Below are 18,445 nucleotides of genomic sequence, written 5' to 3' on the forward strand. Positions count from 1 at the left end.
AATCATAATAGTCTATAATCCAATCTGGGGGGGAAAAATCTAAGTATGTCAGAGCTCTGGTCTCTTGTGTAAATGCTTTCAGTACCTGCCACTGAGAAGTGGAGAGGTCTCTGAAAGCAGGAAGCAGATCAGGGGATGACATTCCTCTGTAGTCATTTCTACTCTCTGCCAGACAGAAGCCCACTTTCGCAGCTTATCCCATCTGCTATGGCTCCTTAGTCCTTCAGACAAAACAAGCTTTTATTTAATTTTTTCAAGACACACTTTTATTTTTTTTTTTTTATTTTTTTTTTTTTTTTAAAGACACACTTTTAAAAGCAGGTTTTATTGGTCCTAACTAAATGATAAACCTGAATGTCTGATAAACAGAAAGATGACTGGAATGAAACCTTAACTACTTTTACAGAAATTTAACCAACCTGTGGAATCAACACGGCCAGAGTATTCTCTGATACGTGACTTGAGTTTTGGTTACTTTCTTCGGAAAGAAGGAACATCACTCCTGCTTAACCCAAACCTTGTACAGGAAACCTGGAATTCTAAAAGGTATTATCTGAGTCCTATTCTCCAGAGGATTTTAGTGCAGAAGCTAAGGAGAAAAGTGGTCTCTTACTTGTACATTATGATTTTTGTCTAACGCTGTTGTTAGATACAAAAAAATATAAAATGTGTGAGTCACCTATTTAATTTAAAAAATTTTTAAAAAATATTTTATCTATTTGAGGGGTGCCTGGGTGGCTCAGTCATTAAGCGTCTGCCTTCAGCTCAGGTCTGATCCAGAGTCCAGGAATTGAGCCCCACATCAGGGTCCCTGCTCGGCAGGAAGCCTGCTTCTCCATCTCCCACTCCCCCTGGTTTGTGTTCCCTCTCTCGCTGTGTCTCCCTCTATCAAATAAATAAATAAAATCCCTAAAAAAAAATTAATTAATTAAAAAAAAAGATTTTATCTATTTGAGAGAGACAGTGCCAGAGAGAGTGTGCACAAGTGGAGGGGAGAGGCAGAGGCAGAAGCATCCCTGCTAAGCAGGGGGCCCAACATGGGGCTCGATCCCAAGACTCTGGGATCATGACCAGGGCCAAAGGCAGAAGCTTAACTGACTGAGCCACCCAGAAGCTTAACTGACTAAGCTTAATTAAAGTAAAACAAAACAAAACAAAAAAGTAAAACTAACTTTAATAATGCAATCTCAATTCAGACTAAGTACATCTCAAGTGCCCAAGAGCCACATGTAGGTTAGTGGTTACCATATTGGACAGCACAGATCCAAGATAATTTTAGAATAAGCTAAAGAACAGCTTTCTTCTAAACTCTACAAGGGTACTATACTACATGGTCTGACAGTGGATGTAAAGATAAAATGATATTAGTCTCATGTGTCTGCCTTGCTTGGATTGGCTCAGAACAAGATCATTTATAGGTTGTTTTAAACTCAGAGAGAGAACCGAAAAGGAAAGTCAGCAGTGTAACAAAACTGAAGACCAGCATGAGAAGCAGCAGGATTAAATAAGAGGGCAGCCAACAACAGATAAATCACAAATAGATGACAAAAGTCCATCAAATTTAAGGTAGTGTGGACCATTACAGGAAAGCCAAAGGCAGATGAAAACCACTGGCTTAATATGGTAAATTTATACTCTGAAAAGAAAACTATTAAATTTTACCCTCTTGTAGGTTATGATTTTTTCTTAAAACTCTAGAAGAACTCAAAAATCTATCCTTAAAAACACATTTTTTTCAAAAAAGTATCTAAGTAATGAGTAAAAACAATATTTTAAAATAGAAATTTAGAAGTAGTTGGAATGAAACACCAAAAAAGGCAAAGCTTATCAGAATTGTAGGATGCAGCTAAAGTAATACAAAAAAAGATTTATACCTCTAAAATGTTTATATTAGGAAACAAGATTATCAAAAATTAATGAGCTAAGATCTCAATTCAAGAAAGCCAAAAATGAGGGGCACTTAGGTGGCTCAGTCGGTTAAGCATCTGACTTTGGCTCAGGTAACGATCCCAGGGTCCTGGGACTGAGTCCCACATTGAGCTGTGCACATGGCTCTCTGCTCAGTGAGGAGTCTGCTTGTCCCTCTCTCTCTGCCCCTCCCCCTCTGCACATGCTCCCATTGTCTGTCTCTCAAATAAATAAAAAAAACTTTTTTAAAAAGTTGTAAATAAGTATACAAAGCCAGTACATTTATTCAATCACTATTATAACTAAATAAATAGGATCAGAGATGGGTTCAGATCCTGACTGTTCCACACATACCCTCTATATTCTCAAGCAAGTTATTTAACCTCTCAGAATCTCAATCTTGTGTGCAAAATGGAGATAAACTGCAGCTAATAGGACTGTTGTGATCATTAAATAACCTAGTGCATGTGAAGTGTTCTAAATAGGTTAGATGTTAATACTTATGCTATTATTATTACTACTAAATGATCAGAAATTCCTTAAACTAGAAGGCAAAAGACAGCCAACTATTATCTACATTCCAATTTGAAGTGGCAACCACCACCTCAAGGAAGTTGTTATTAATTTGATATAATTCTTCTGGGATAATGCACTGGGAAAATTTCTTTTAACTGATACTTACTTACTTAACTGATACTCTGCATATAGTACTGGCAATAAAGTTGGAAATTCTGCCCAACTTTCTAGATAGTGTTGGCTTGCTTAGAAAGTTGGGGTAAATTTCTTTCCAAGATTCTAATGCAATCTTATATAGAAATATATAACCCAGATTCAGATACCAAGACATATCATACTGGTTATATAAAACATATATATGAGGCACCTGGGTGACTCCTGGTTTTGGCTCAGATCCTAATCTCTGGGTCTTGAGATAAAGCCCTATGTTGGGTTCCACTTAAGAATCTCTCTCCCTCTCCCTTTGCCCTTACCCCTGACTTGCATGCTCTCTCTCTCTCAAAACAAAATCCATATATATACACATACACATATATATGAAGTTGAAATTACATGAGTTTATGTTGTAAATTCATACATTCCCTTTTTTCTGGAATTGGACAGTATTCTGCCTGCAGCAACTTCAGATATGCTTTACTTTAAACAAAGTAGAAAGATTTAAACATTCACTTTTTTGTTTATATGAAATATGAATGAGTGGAGTAGCTAAATCTGAAGCTTTCAGAGCAGAAAAGCCAAGCCAACATTGCTTTATCTCTTTAAAAATCAGGTTTAAAATTTCTTTTCTACCAGGAGTCTCCCTTTGTAGATAGAGTTGGGGAAGGAACATAAAAACTACATTTCTTCAAAGACAGAAATTTGAAAAGACATCCTAAAAGTAATTCTAGAGCTTGGAGATCCAATAACCAATAACAATAACCTCATGATAGCTTCAGATAGGACACCAGTTTTACAAAATGGCAAATGCTTTCTCAACCTTCTTATTTAGAAGACTACAGAAGCATTACTTTAAACAGCAACTGTTACAGCTAAAACACAACACACACATATATAGGACAAATGCCAGGTTAGGAGTTAGATGGAATTTATCATAGCAAATAATGAATGTCTCTGAGAAGCAGATTAACAGAGCTATATTTTCTAATTACTGCAAGTCTCCTGTGCATTAGTATTGCTATATTTCATCCTGTTGCTCATTTAAAAGGCCAAACTATTTCTTCTGTTTGCCAAATTGTGTTAAGTCTCTTCTCTTTTTGGAAGAGGCCCCAAAACACAAAGCACAACTCACTGTGGCTCTTTTCTCCAAGAGCTCTATGCCTGTGTTACGAAGTTCTCAGGCAGGATTATGGCTAAACTGAGTTTTACATGAATGGAGGACTTTACACATACTCTTGATTTGAAGCCGAACATATGTCCCAGCCATTAGACAATGCTCCTGTACTAGGACTAGCTCAGGTTTTTATCAAGAGTCAAGCTAGCATACAAATCATTACAGTTACACACACTGTCTATGATATTCTGGTAACTACGCTGTACTTTACAAACTTGATCTCATATAACTATGACAACTCTATAGGATAGGAATTACTCCCATTTTACGGAAGAGAAAAGCATAGGCTCAGGCAGGCTATGTGTTGTCCAAGGTTATGTATAGTGTACCTAGTAAAAGGCTGGCTTCTTAACCCAATTCCTTTGATTTTTAAATTCAGTACTTTTTTCTATTATACCATAGATAACTGAATATTATGACAGTACTGGTAATATGCTTTAACTGAAGCCACTAGTCTTTAAAACGGCAATAAGTATATTTATCTTAGAGAAAAATCATTAACACAAGATGAGATGAACAGCTAACTTAAGTTTAAAGTACCATCAATTTTACAGGTGCCTACAGCTCAGGTCATGATCCCAGGGTCCTGGGACTGAGTCCCACATGGGGTTCCCTGCTCTGTAGGGAGTCTGCTTCTCCCTCTGCCCCTCTCCCCACTCATTCAATCTCTCTCATTCTCATGCTCTCTCAAGTAAATAAAATATAATCTTTAAATATTTAGCTATTTTACAATTAAATGTGCAACATTTACCTAATTCACTTCTATGCTAATTCCCGGATTTCCCACTGTGGGAAAATACTCTTTATGCATACTTGGAATAACAGAAAACCAAGTTTATTATCATATACTTTGCTAAAATTATTCAGATGATTAAAATGAAATACCTGGGAATATGCCATCAAAACACTTAGATATAGAATCACTCTATTACAAAGCTTTGTATTTTAGTGGGTCAAATAAAAACTTTGATTATCGAATTTTTTGTCGGCAAGATTTTTTAATTGATTGAAATCAGTTAGAACATGCTAAATTATATAGTCTTACATAGAATTTTGTAGTAAGGCACCTCTGACATTATCTATGTAATTGTTTTATTTTAACAATGAAAAAATTGTGGCCCCACAAAACAAACATGGCACCAGGACCTGACTTCCAAGCAATATTCTTTTCCCTCAACCAAGCCGTCTCTTTCCTAAACTTACTAAGAGTTAAGTCATTGCTTCTGCATAGCATTCCTTGATCTTTATTCTAAAATTCTTAAGATAACTTCTATGCCAAGGACCTCATGAGAGCTACAAAGTAACCAGAGGAAAGCAATTTGGCAATTCCTCAAAAAGCTAAACACAGAATCACCATAAGACCCAGCAATCCCACTCCAAGATATAAACCCAAAAGAACCAAAAACAGACTCAAACATATACTTGTATGTGAATGTTCACAGAAGCATTATTCACAATAGCCAAAAGGTGAAAACAAAACAATGCAAGTATCCACCTGCAGATAAATGGATAAACAAAATGTTCATGGTATATTAATGGAATATTCTTCAGCCATAAAAAAGGAATGAAGTTCTAAAGCGTGCTACAATATAAATGAAATCTGAAAACATGATAAATAAAATAAGATACTCATAAAAGGACAAATACTGTTATGATTCCACTTTTATGAAATATCTAGCAGAGGCAAAAATTACAGAGACATAAAGTAGATGAAAGATTAGCAGGGACTAGGATGGGGGGAACAGAGAGTTACTGCTTAATGGATATAGGGTTTCAGTTTGGGGTGATGAAAAATTGTGGACATAGATGGTGATGGTTGCATAACACTGTGAACGTAATTACTGCCACTGAATTGTACACCCAAAAATGGTTAAAATGGCAAATTTTTAAAATTTTACAATAAAATAGTCATTAAAAAGTTAGCACCCTTGACAGAAGCCTTCACTTAATTCTCCACCTTCAAAAAACTTGAGCTCTAGAATCTTGTGGTTTTGACAATTATCAAAAACAAACAGTTCACATAACATTAAAAAAAAATAACAACAATAACAGAGGAAACCAAGTACATGATTTATGGGAATTCTCTGAAGAATCTTTGCAAATTTTCTGTAAAGCCAAAACTGTTCTCAAAAGTAAAGTTTACTAAAAAAAAAAAAGGCAACCAGAGTTGTGAAATTCAACCCAAGTTGAATTAAAAGAACTAAAAGACTCCTTTTAGTACTTTCTAAAGCTGTAAGAATTTTTTTTAAAAGATTTTATTTACTTATTTATTTGACAGAGAGAGAGAGAGAGAGCAAGCAGAGGGAAAGCAGAAGGAGAGGGAGAAGCAGGCTCTCCGCTGGGCAGGGAGCCCAATTTGGGGCTTGATCCAAGGACCCCAGGATCATGACCTGGACTGGAGGCCGATGCTTAACTGAGCCACCCAGGGACCCCTAAAGTTCTAAGAATTTTAGCAGTGCTAATAATGTGGAAAAAGAAAGTGCCTATAATAAAATAATAAATTTACTATTGATCCAACCTAACTAGAGACCCTCTAAGTAATCTCACGTCAAGGAAATGGAATACATTCTTTTGTCCCAGACACCGTACCATTTCCCAAATTCCTTTTCACCAAACTAAATTTGGTTACTATCAATATATAACATTATATATATAAAATAATTAGACTCAGTTGTTCAAATATTCTTTTGTACAAGATTTCAAGTATTCATATCTTTAGCCCTAAAGTGAACAAAAGGTCTGAAGTACATATTCTAAATGAACAATTATCTGTTAAATAAACATTTCCTGGGTGCCTGGGTGGCTCAGTGGGTTAAAGCCTCTGCCTTCAGCTCGGGTCATGATCTCAGTGTCTTGGGATTGAGGCCCCCATCAGGCTCTCTGCTCGGAGGGAGCCTGCTTCCTCCTCTCTCTCTGCCTGCCTCTCTGCCTACTTGTGATCTCTGTCTGTCAAATAAATAAATAAAAATCTTTAAAAATAAATAAATAAATAAATAAACATTTCCTTCTATTATAGTGTCTTATGTTCTCTGACATTCATGTGCATCTTTATCACATCTGACGCTATACCTGAGAAAATAAGTTAGCATTTATGTGAAAGAGTAGGAATAAGAATTTAGAATAGTTTTTTTTGTTTTGTTTTGTTTTGTTTTTAAGATTTTATTTATTTATTTGACTGACAGAGATCAAAAGTAGGCAGAGAGGCAGGCAGAGAGAGAGGAGAGAGGAGGAAGCAGGCTCCCTGCTGAGCAGAGAGCCTGATGCGGGGCTTGATCCCAGGACCCTGGGGTCATGACCTGAGCTGAAAGCAGAGGCTTCAACCCACTGAGCCACCCAGGTGCCCCAGAATTTAGAATAGTTTTATTCCTTTCCAGTTACCACACAAGGATAGCTAAGATAAAGATCTGTTGTCTACTCTTATCGATTTTCATGCCAGCTGTTAAATTAGATTGACTGCCTATATGATATGTCAATTTATCATAACCATGGCATGCTTTTAAACAGTTATATATGGAAAAAGAGTTCAAGAACTCTCCAAAAACTTAAAAATTGTCAACCTTATATATAAAATGATAATGAATGAAAAAACCTCATTGATATTGGTCCTCTGGAATAAATGTTTAAAGAAATCCGTCTAATTAAAATTAGCTAAGAAATCAAAGCTATAATTTGAATGCAAAGATATTATCAGAATAAATTCTTAGCAAAAGGGGTGCCTGGGTGGCTCAGTGGGTCAAAGCCTCTGCCTTCGGCTCGGGTCGTGATCTCAGGGTCCTGGGATCAAGCCCCACATCAGGCTCTCTGCTCAGCAGGGAGCCTGCTTCCCTCTCTCTCTCTCTCTGCCTACTTATGATCTCTCTCTCTGTCAAATAAATAAAATCTTAAAAAAAAAAAAACTTAGCAAAAAAGTTTTTAACTATTGCACAACTGAACAATTTATATAGCCTTACCCCAGTTTATAAATTCTACAACTTCTTCATTGTCATTTTAAGTTTCACTGTCAGGACTCTGATCATCCAGGCCACGTAATTACCTTTAAGAAGCATGCTAAGGGTGTTTTCTGGACTGCAGGTCCATACAGCAGTTTTCTCTGCCCTCTTGGGAATAAAACATCAATTGCTTTCAGCTAAATGCACTCACATATGAATATTTTAGTACAATTTAATGCTTCCATACCAACCCCAAAGGAATAGAGCATCAATTTGTGAACATAGTTCTCCTGGAGTTAAAAGCCAAGCTGGATAATGCAGTATGAAAGGGCTTGTCAATCTTTAGCTTTTTAGCAAGTCAGAAAAGCAGTCCCTAAAGTCAGTCCCAGCTGTATACAAATAATTCTATCAAGTTTGTTCCTACAGCGACTTTTCAACATTAGTCAATTTTCAAAAGAGAAACCCCAAAACAAAATTTCTTGTATTGGTAAATTCCCCCAAACTGCTTGTTCACCTAGTAACTATAATCTATTCTCAGAGTTATAAACAGACCACTGATCTGTTAGTAAAACACCAAAATATAGACGAAGTAATCTACTTCCACTAAGAAGCTGTGCTAAGTGTAAAAACACATTTCGTGGGGCACCTGGGTGGCTCAGTGGGTTAAGTCTCTGCCTTCAGCTCAGGTCATGATATCGGGGTCCTGGGATCGAACCCCACATCGGGCTTTCTGCTCAGCAGGGAGCCTGCTTCCTCCTCTCTCTCTGCCTGCCTCTCTGCCTACTTGTGATCTCTGTCAAATAAAACCTTTAAAAAAAAAAAAATACACATTTCCCTGGCAGTAAGTAACAGATTCTTTAATGACTGCAGTATGCTTATATTAGGATGAATAGGGAGGTTAAGGCACAAAAAGAGCTTCTAAAGGCAACCCAGAGAAAAATGTGAAATAGGAACTACCATTAAATATGCCAAGGCTTACAAAGTCATTTGAGCTAAATTCTAGTCATTATAACATAAACACGTCACTCCACTAAGCTCAACAAATACTAATTAATGTCCTAATAATCCAATGAGACAATCAAATATGAGTTATAGAAATCAGATTTCAATACCTGTTCATGATTTCAAAACAAAACAAAAAAATCTCTTAGCAAACAAGAATTTGTAACTGTAAAAATAGTTAACACATAGCACTTACACTATATGCCCTGGTTGTAAGTGTTTTACATATACTTATTCTATCTTCACAATTTCCCAAGAGGGAATGACTATCATCACCATGATATAATTGAAAAAACTGTGGTACACAGAAGTTAAATGCAAGTTACATAAGCAAGCAACTGTTATATGACACCATTATAGAACACTTTAAATCTCATAAAAGAGATCTACTAAAAAGAGATGGCAAACATCACACCTAATGGTGAAACTTATTAGAAATTACTAGAAAATAAGGGACAGAATGTTTATTATGACCAATTCCATGAACAATGTCCAGGGAGCCACAGCTGATGTAATAAGAAAAAAAAAAATTAAACAAAAGGATGAAACAAAATTTCCTTATTCCCAGATGATTTATGTATGTATAACACCCAAGAATCTATAAATTAATAAAAGCAGTACATAAACATAAATTACACTCCTATTTGTCTATCTACATTTATACAGGAATTATAAAACTACCTAAATAAATGGAGGAAATAAAATCATGCATTCATAATTTTTTAAAAATTTCTTTTCATTGTAACAGAATTCATTGTTTTTGTACCACACCCAGTGCTCCATGCAATACGTGCCCTCCTTAACACCCACCACCTGGCTCCCCCAACCTCCCACCCCCCGTCCCTCCAAAACCCTCAGGTTGTTTTTCAGAGTCCCTACTCTCTTATGGTTCCATAATTTCTTACTTGAAGAATTTCTGCTACTGAGTATTTGCTACAACGTGTCCTTTCCAAATCCAGAAGTCACTAATCAAATAATTTAAAAAAATTATAATGAACTTGAGTGAGTGCACATTTAAGGTGCTTATGAATCTCAGAGAGACTGCTGTGTCCACTCAGCAGTTGTGTCTCAGCTATTTAACTGACAGGATTGTATCTCAGCCTCACACTGTATAACTATAAGTAACAAGAACACAAGGAGGTATCTATTTTGAGATTTTTTTTCATCTTGTTGCTTAACTAAAGTCTTTGGACAATGATTCAGAGCATCTATTTCTGGAGTCTCGGGAGCCATGAAGAGAAAACTGCCCAATACCTCTCAGCATCTGAATGTGAGCCCCTTTACCAACTCCTTCCCATGCACCCTAACTCACCATGTAACTCTCCCAACTCCCGCTACCAAATCTCACCCAGGCAAGTCCTCAATCAGTAAATTATCATTTTTTAATGGTCCTGGTTATTAGCTAAGAATTATTTGCCTTTATCATATATCTTTAGCATACTTTTTCATCATTTGTTTACATTACAATTCGTACATGTTTGGAGCAGTACAGAAGAAATATCTGACATTGTCCAGTATCACTGTATTCTGTCCAGAAAGATGCTAATGAATTTAATAAGTGTGAAACAACTAAGTAATTGATTTTAAATATTTTATATTATGTTGAAAATCTTGGTTGATTTTATTATTTAAGGGTTTTGGGTGGACTGGGAACTAGTTATTAATTTTCTCTTTTAAAAAATAAAACAGATTTAGATTTTCATCAACTTTGATTTGATTTTCATCAAATTGGAATTTTCATCAACTAAACAATTTCAAAAATCACACTAAATTTGAATAAGATAAATCTACATTTCTAATCAAAACTTCAACTGTGGAGTTTGACAAACTAATTCAAAAACTGCAAGAGAAAGGCAGAGAACCAACAACAGCTAAGACAATTGTGGAGAAGAGAGGAGAGGGAAATTGCCCAACTAGGTATTTTTTTATTATAGCTTTAGGGGTAGTACTGGTTCAAGGACAAACAACTGACAGGACAAAACAGAGAGCCCAAAAATAGGCTTGTGCAGGTAATATAAACATGTACAAGGTGACTCTAGAGACCAGTGGAAGAGAAAGAGAATGTATAATCGAAGATTAGTTATATGAGGATAAAGTGAAAACCTACTTCACACCAAACATAAAAACCAAATCAAGTAGATTAAAAGCCAAAATATGAAAAGCAAACTTTACAAGTTTTAGGGAAAAAAGGGAGCCAGGGTGGTTTAGTCAGTTAAGGATCTGTCTTCAACTCAGGTCATAATCCCAGGGTCCTGGGATAGAGGCCTACATCAGGCTCCCTGCTAGTGGGGAGTATGCTACCCCCTCTATCCCCCACCCCACCCCCGCCCCACTCATGCTCACTCTCTTTCAAAAATAAATAAATAAAATCTTGAAAAATAAAAGTTTTAGGAGAAAAACACAGGTGAATATCGTTATGACCCTGTCTTAGGAAAGATTCCTTAACACATAGATGGCAGGTACTAAAAAGGACAAATTAAGTTCAACCACATTAAAATTAAAAGCTGTTTATCAAAAGCTGTAATTTTAAAAAAGGGAAAGACAGCTAAAAACTGAAAATTTATGCAACACACATAACCAACAAAAGACTAGAACCCAAAACATATTAAAAACTCCCAAGAACTGATATGAAAAAAATTCAATAGCAAAATGGGCAAAAAGACATGAACAAAAATTCAGAGGGAAAAAAATCATTAACAGATATTTGGGATGCCTGGGTGGCTCAGGGTCCTGGGATCAAGACCCATATCAGGCTCCTTGCTCAGCAGAGCGCCAACTTCTCCCTTTCCCTCTGCCTACCACTCTGCCTAATTGTGACCTCTCTCTGTCAGATAAATAAAATCTTAAAAAAAAAAAAAAAAAGAAAAGAAAAACAACTGTGGCAAATACACATAACATAAAATTTACCATTTTAATCATTGTTAGGAGCAGTTCTGTGGCATGAAGTATACTCACCTTGTTATGCAACCATTACTGCTATCTCCAGAACAGCAAAACTTTAAAAAACCAAAAATACCAAAGTTCAAAGAGGATGGGAGTAAAGGTAAGTTTTATTAATTGCTGGTAAATATAAAGAGTTACTGTGCTTGACCCTTCATCAACATCTGGTAAGCTGAACACTTCCTATAATTGAGCAGAGTTACACTCAGGCTTACTTCCCTAGGGAAACACTAACATACAAGGAGACATAAGAATCTTCAAAGCAACATTATTTGTAACAGCAGGAATTATAGACTACCTAAATAAGCATCCATTACTGGAAAAATGGGTGAAGTGTGACGTATTTATTTAATAGGATACCATACATGAATGAAACACAAATGAAGAACTGCTACCTGAATTAAAATGGATGATTCTCACAAACATTAGACTAAAAAACACATACAGTATGCTGTTGCTGTAAAGTTTTAAAAATGTATACAAAACAATGTAACCTATCAGTGTCTTCCAATTTTTTTATATCATGGAACACAGCATGTGAACGTAGCATGTATGTGGTACCCTGGGCTACGTGAACAAGTCTAGTCACAATAATAATGTTTTATTATGTTCCAAAGACTGAGAGGATCAACATCTTGGCACACCTGTAAATCATGCACGGTACTCAAGTTGAAAAGTTCAGCTATATACTGTTTATGGAACTGTAGATATCCAGTAAAAGTACTGAAATCATCATCAAATTTAGATAATAGTTACTTCTGAGGGAAAGGAAGGATATGTATTAAAGTACACAGGGGCTTTAAACTGCATTATAATATTGTTTCTTAAACTTAGTAGTAAAAACAAAGGTGTATTCTGTATTCTTTATGTATATATATATATATATATGCATATATACATGCATATATATATATATTTGGGGTTTTTTTTTTAAGTAAATAGAAAAGAAGATTAGCCTACCAAGAGACATGAAAAGCTAGTAGGGAAAAGAGGCTGCTGGACAGACAAAGAGTCTTCCTTTTTAAGATTATAAAAAAAGGAGCCAGTAGAGAGGGAGAGGTTCTGAACCCAGAACATGGGGGTAAAAAATGGAATACTGTCCTGAAGGAGGTAGGAAATAATGAGATCCAAGGATATAAGTAGAGAGATGAGCATTAAATTAGAAAAGGATAGACAAAAGAGTTTTCCTTTTTTTCTTTTTTTTTAAGATTTTTAAGTTTTATTTATTTGACAGACAGAGATCACAAGTAGGCAAAAAGGCAGGCAGAGAGAGAGAAAGGGAAGCAGCCTCCCTGCCAAGCAGAGAGCCGGATGCGGGACTCCATCCCAGGACCCTGGGATCATGAACCGAGACCGAGACGAAGGCAGAGGCTTTAACCCACTGAGCTACCCAGGTGCCCCAAGAGTTTTCCTTCTTAAGGTTATTTTAAAAAGGAGCCAGTAGAGAGGGAGAGGTTCTGAACCCAGAGCATGGGGGTAAAAAATGGAATACTGTCCTGAAGGAGGTAGGAAGTAATGAGATCCAAGGATACAGGTAGAGAGATAAGCATTAAATTAGAAAAGGCTCACCTCTTTCTTTGATGTATATAAGTTAAGTTGTATTGTTTTGCTTTTAGAGAGAGGACAGTAAGTTGGCTTGTGAAGTAGAAGGAAAGATCAGTGCCTAAGAATAAGGGAAAAAGTACTAAATAAGGAGTTTTAAAAATTTGTCCAATTTAAGATAATGCTCATATATTCTAACAGAGGACAAAATCAAAATTCAGTTCAGAAGATCTATTTGTGGAGAAGTGACGCTATGCAATCCATCAGTTTTTCCTGGACAAGTGGTTTTCAAAATGTGCTCAGGGCTCTAGTCATTCTGCAGAGGGGCCAATAGAGACTCTTTCAGAAAAATGAGAAAGAAAAGAGCTATGTTAGCAGCACTTGAGGTTACACCACTCCATTGCAACTCCACTTTTCCTATTATTCATAGGGCTTCCTGACAAGAGATCACCTGAAGGGTTCTACAACTAACTCACTACTACTCTGAAATTTTATCCTAGAAAAGTCAGAGCAGCAAGCCCCAAACCAAATAATTCTGGCTCCTTATGGAAATGCATTTAAATATTGGGCAATTGGCTGACATTGAGGGACATTATATATCTAAAAAACAAAAAAACACAGCCTTATGAAACCACTGTCCTATTTATAGTAAGGACATTGTTGAGGATGTTAATCAATACTGTCCTCTATATAAGGGCTCAAGGGATAAATCTCTCTCTGATCTTGATACCAGGCCAAATTATCCTTCCCATGTGCATTAAGTTTGTTTTTAACCTTAGGGACACTGTAATCAGGACACTGATCTTATTTCCCAATATGAACAGGCTTTCAGAAAACCTAGTGCCAGATTTGCATACTAGATCTGCAAATGGATAGAATGATACAGAATTTATTTTCTTTAAAACCTCTCTCCCAGTTTTAACATATTGCCAATCTTTGTTTATCTGAGTTTTCTCAAGACCAAACTGTCACCCAGTGACTCCCCTGAAGAGACAAAGGCAGTTTGGTTACTACAGGTATGGGGGGTGGGGGAATAGGAGTAGGAACACTAAGAAGGGTACAGAAGGCCTGCTCAAGACTGAGGTTAAATAAGAAGTGAGAGTTAGGGGCACCTGGGTGGCTCAGTGGGTTTAAGCCTCTGCCTTCAGCTCGGGTCATGATCTCAGGGTCCTGGGATCAAGCCCGGCATTGGCTCTCCGCTCAGCAGGGAGCCTGCTTCCCCACCCCCCCTCTGCCTGCCTCTCTGTCTACTTGTGATCTGTCTGTCAAATAAATAAATAAAATCTTAACAAAAAAAAGAAGAGTTACTCCTTACTACAACCATGAGCTTAAAGGTTAAAGACCTATGACAACTAAATTCAATACCTAACCCTAAACTGGATTCTGTACGAAGATGGGACAATACTACAATGGGCATTATGAAACTAAATGAGAAAACTGGAATATCCCATTAGAATATGGAAAACAAATTACAACTTAAATTGACGAAGTCCAAATACAGAATGTAAGTGTACTTTGGAGTGTAAGAGAATATTTCTATTCTTAGAAAATACACACTAAAGGGGCACTGGGTGGCTCAGTTGCTTAAATGTTTGACTCATAATTTTGACTCAGGTCATGATCTCATGTCTTATGGAACTGAGCCCCACGTTGGTCTCTATGCTCAGTGGGGAGTCTGCTTAAGTTTCTCCCTCTTCCCCCACTATGCTTGCTCTCTCTCTCAAATAAATTAATAAAAGAAATACACACTTAAGTATTTAGAGATCAAGATATTACTGTCATATGTTCAGGGAAAAAAAAAAACAAACCCTGTGTGTCTATGTGTATATACATACACACTGTACTATTTCTAATTTTCAACTTTTTGTAAGTTTGACATTATTTCCAAATAAAAAGTTCATTAAAAAATGAAGACTATGGGGCACTTGGGTAGCTCATTGGGTTAAAGCCTCTGCCTTCAGCTCAGGTCATGATCTCAGGGTCCTGGGATCAAGCTCTCTGCTCAGTGGGGGGCCTGCTTCCCTCTCCCTTTCTCTCTCTCTCTGCCTACTTGTGATCTCTGTCAAATAAATCAATAAAATCTTTAAAAAAAAATAAAGACTAATATAGAAGAACTTGTAATAGTAAGCTATAGATTAGTGGTTCCCCATCACTAGGTCTGAATTCTTGCAGGGAACACGAATCCATAAACATACTAAGAACTGTTCTATTTTCAGTATGCACGTATAAAACAGCTGTGAATGATACAAATGTATTTAAAAGTATAACTAAACTCACGGCATCTTTTTCCTATTTTCTCAATTGGTAATAAAACTTTTGTGAGGGTAACAAAATTTGCCTTTATGTCCCCTTACTTGAATAGGGAATTTTTACTGTTTTCATCAGAGACAACCACAGTGATGCTTCCCATAGCTATTACCAAATGGCAACAAAATAGAACACAGGATCTTCAAAGAATATAAAGTTGAGAGGAATGTGAATAGAAAAAAAAATCAAACTTTAAAAGAATCAAGAGACTTCAAATGGTGGAGAACAAAAACCCAAATTTAATAATGACAGTGTTCAGCTTTAAACACAAAGAACAATTCATTATTATTAGATAGGCGAGACATGGTTTAATAGACAACAGAGGTGAAGGAGAAGTTTGGAAGTCTACAAGTGTAATACATGCCAACACTGGGATATGCCTGCCAAAAACCTAATGCAATATTAAGTAGAATTAATTAAAATATTATTTAGGAAGATGATAATCTAATTCTGTACTCATTAGAGTACATGTGAAGTAATGCATTTGATTCTGGCCTTAGGACTCCTGCACATGGTCCTGAGGGAACTGCTTTTGTCAGACTAAATGAACCTTCTTGCAGAGAAAAATTATGAAAACTTGTTAAAATACAGACAAGAACTATGTAAATAGTTTGGAGATCAACCAAGACAGCACTTAAGAAGGCTGAATTCTGTAGGGGAGGGAAGCACAAGATGAATTTACCTTGTACCACTACTTTCTCCCTTGGGGCATTTGCAGATTTCTCACAGGGGATAAAAGCCGATCAGAAAGCAGTTGCTTCAGACAGAAACCTGCAGTCTTATTAGCTGAGGAAACACACAATTTGTGGCTGCCATATTTGCTGGAAAGGAAGGAAAAAATTCCAGAAAGAGAACCACACACTCTACATATATACTCTGCTTAAAACTCTGGTGACCCCCATATTAGAGATGTGCAAGGTGGCTTCTTAGTTGTCTGGCTAGTACTGAAAGAGAAAACAGTTTGGAGTTTCAGTTTTGTTTTGTGTTTTGTGCTTTAGTTGTATTTGTCCAGAATCAATACCAACTAATTATTGAAGAATTCCTTTATATGAATGCTTGGCAACAAGCACAGTGCTGAAATAAATACTCAGGATTAAATAACTTTTTTGAATCTCATTATTTATCCTGGAAAAACTGTATTAACCTTTGCACTGATGATGCAAAAAGAACAATAGTAAAACTACTGTCTGCATTAATCCAGACCGCTGCACCAAAACTGAACTAGTTGTCACTATATTCTTCAAGGCCACACACTCAATTAAAAAAAAAACAAAAACCTGAAAAATAAAAAGCTAATTTCATTTAAGATTGCTCTTGATGAAGCAGTATCAATTTTTAGTTTTATTAAAAGTTGACCTTTGAGTATACATGTTCTAGAATTCCATATTATAAACTGTGAAGTACACAAGGTACTTCCACTGTATATCAAAGGACAATAACCATCATGAGGAACATCACTTGGGTGATGGTTCAAGTTACAAGCTGAACCAGCCACTTTATAACACTTTAAATTCAAAGAACAAGTGGCAGGTATTTGATGTTTTAGCAAACATTTTATTGAAATGAAATGAGCTTATCAATTCTGAGAAAACAACTTAGAAGTTTTTGTTGCCAATCACAAAATTTGAGCTTCTATTTTTATTTATTTTTTTAAGATTTATTTATTTGACAGAGACACATTAAGAGAGGGAACACAAGCAGCAGGGAGTGGGAGAGGGAGATGCATGCCTCCCAAGGGAATCCCAAGACCCTAGAATCATGACCTGAGCCAAAGGCAGATACCTGCCTAATGACTGAGCCACCCAGGTGCCCCAAAATTTGAGCTTTTAAGTAATAATTAGAATTCTGTTTTTTATTACTATTTTTATCATGTTATGTTAGTCACCATGTAGTATGCCATTCATTTTTCATGTAGTGTTCCAAGATTCATTGTTTCTTTTTTTTTTTAATTTTTTATTTTCAGCATAACAGTATTCATTATTTTTGCACCACACCCAGTGCTCCAAGCAATCCGTGCCCTCTATAATACCCACCACCTGGTACCCCGACCAAAATCAAAATGACCTGAGCCATGAACTCATGAACTCATGACCTGAGCCAAAATCAAAATGACCTGAGCCAAAATCAAAAGTCGGACATGTAACTGACTGAGCCACCCAGATGCCCCAACAAGTAGTAATTTCTTAAGGGTTATTTGCAGTGTGGAATGTGAAACCATATCAATGACCTTTTATTTGAGAGAGAGGCAGGCTACCCGCTGAGTTTAATCCTGGGATTAAGCCCCACATCAGGCTCCCTGCTCAGCGGGTAGCCTGCTTATCTCCCTCTCACTTTGCCCCTCATCCTGCTTGCTCTGCCTCTCTCTCTCAAATAAATCAATCTTGGGGGAAAAAAAAAGAAATTATTACTTGTCAAGTTCTGGTATAATGTAAAAGTAAAAGAAAGATATCCACAATTTTCCAAAGAGGCTATTAAAATACTCCTTTCTTCCCAAACATATGTCTATGTGATGGTAGATTTTCTTCACATATTTTAATAAAACTAATAAAAGAAAACATAGTGGAAGCAGAAATAAGAATCTAGTAATTTTCTATTAAGCTAACTATGAAGCCAAAAATGTAAAGCAATGAAACTATCCCCATTAAAATCAATTTTTGTTTTATAAGTTATTTTCATCAAAATGTTATTAATATTAAGAAAAATGGTTTTATTATCTTCAAGTAAATATTTAAAGATATTTAAATTTTTCTCGATTTGAATTTCTAATACAATGACCCACATAATAAAACTCTTTGAGAGCCTTAGGAATCCTAAGACAAAAAATTTGAGAAGCACTGTACTACACACAGAATAAAACAGGAAAATGTGAAAATCAAATCAAAGGAGATAAGCCTCGAAATAACCCTGATTTTGGAATTAGCACACAAGACTTTTAAAGCAGTTACTGTTAAGTATGATCAAGAATGTAAAA

At 36.2% G+C, this 18,445-nt stretch overlaps 1 protein-coding gene across 1 annotated transcript in view; it reads right to left on the reverse strand.

Annotated features, from left to right (window-relative positions):
* The window catches only part of ETFA (electron transfer flavoprotein subunit alpha), an 81,978-nt gene that overhangs the window by 19,111 nt on the left and 44,422 nt on the right, over nucleotides 1-18,445 (reverse strand). The window lies entirely within an intron of this gene.

The sequence above is a fragment of the Mustela nigripes genome, chromosome 13 (assembly GCF_022355385.1).
Source record: "Mustela nigripes isolate SB6536 chromosome 13, MUSNIG.SB6536, whole genome shotgun sequence".
Classification (NCBI taxonomy): Eukaryota; Metazoa; Chordata; class Mammalia; order Carnivora; family Mustelidae; genus Mustela; species Mustela nigripes.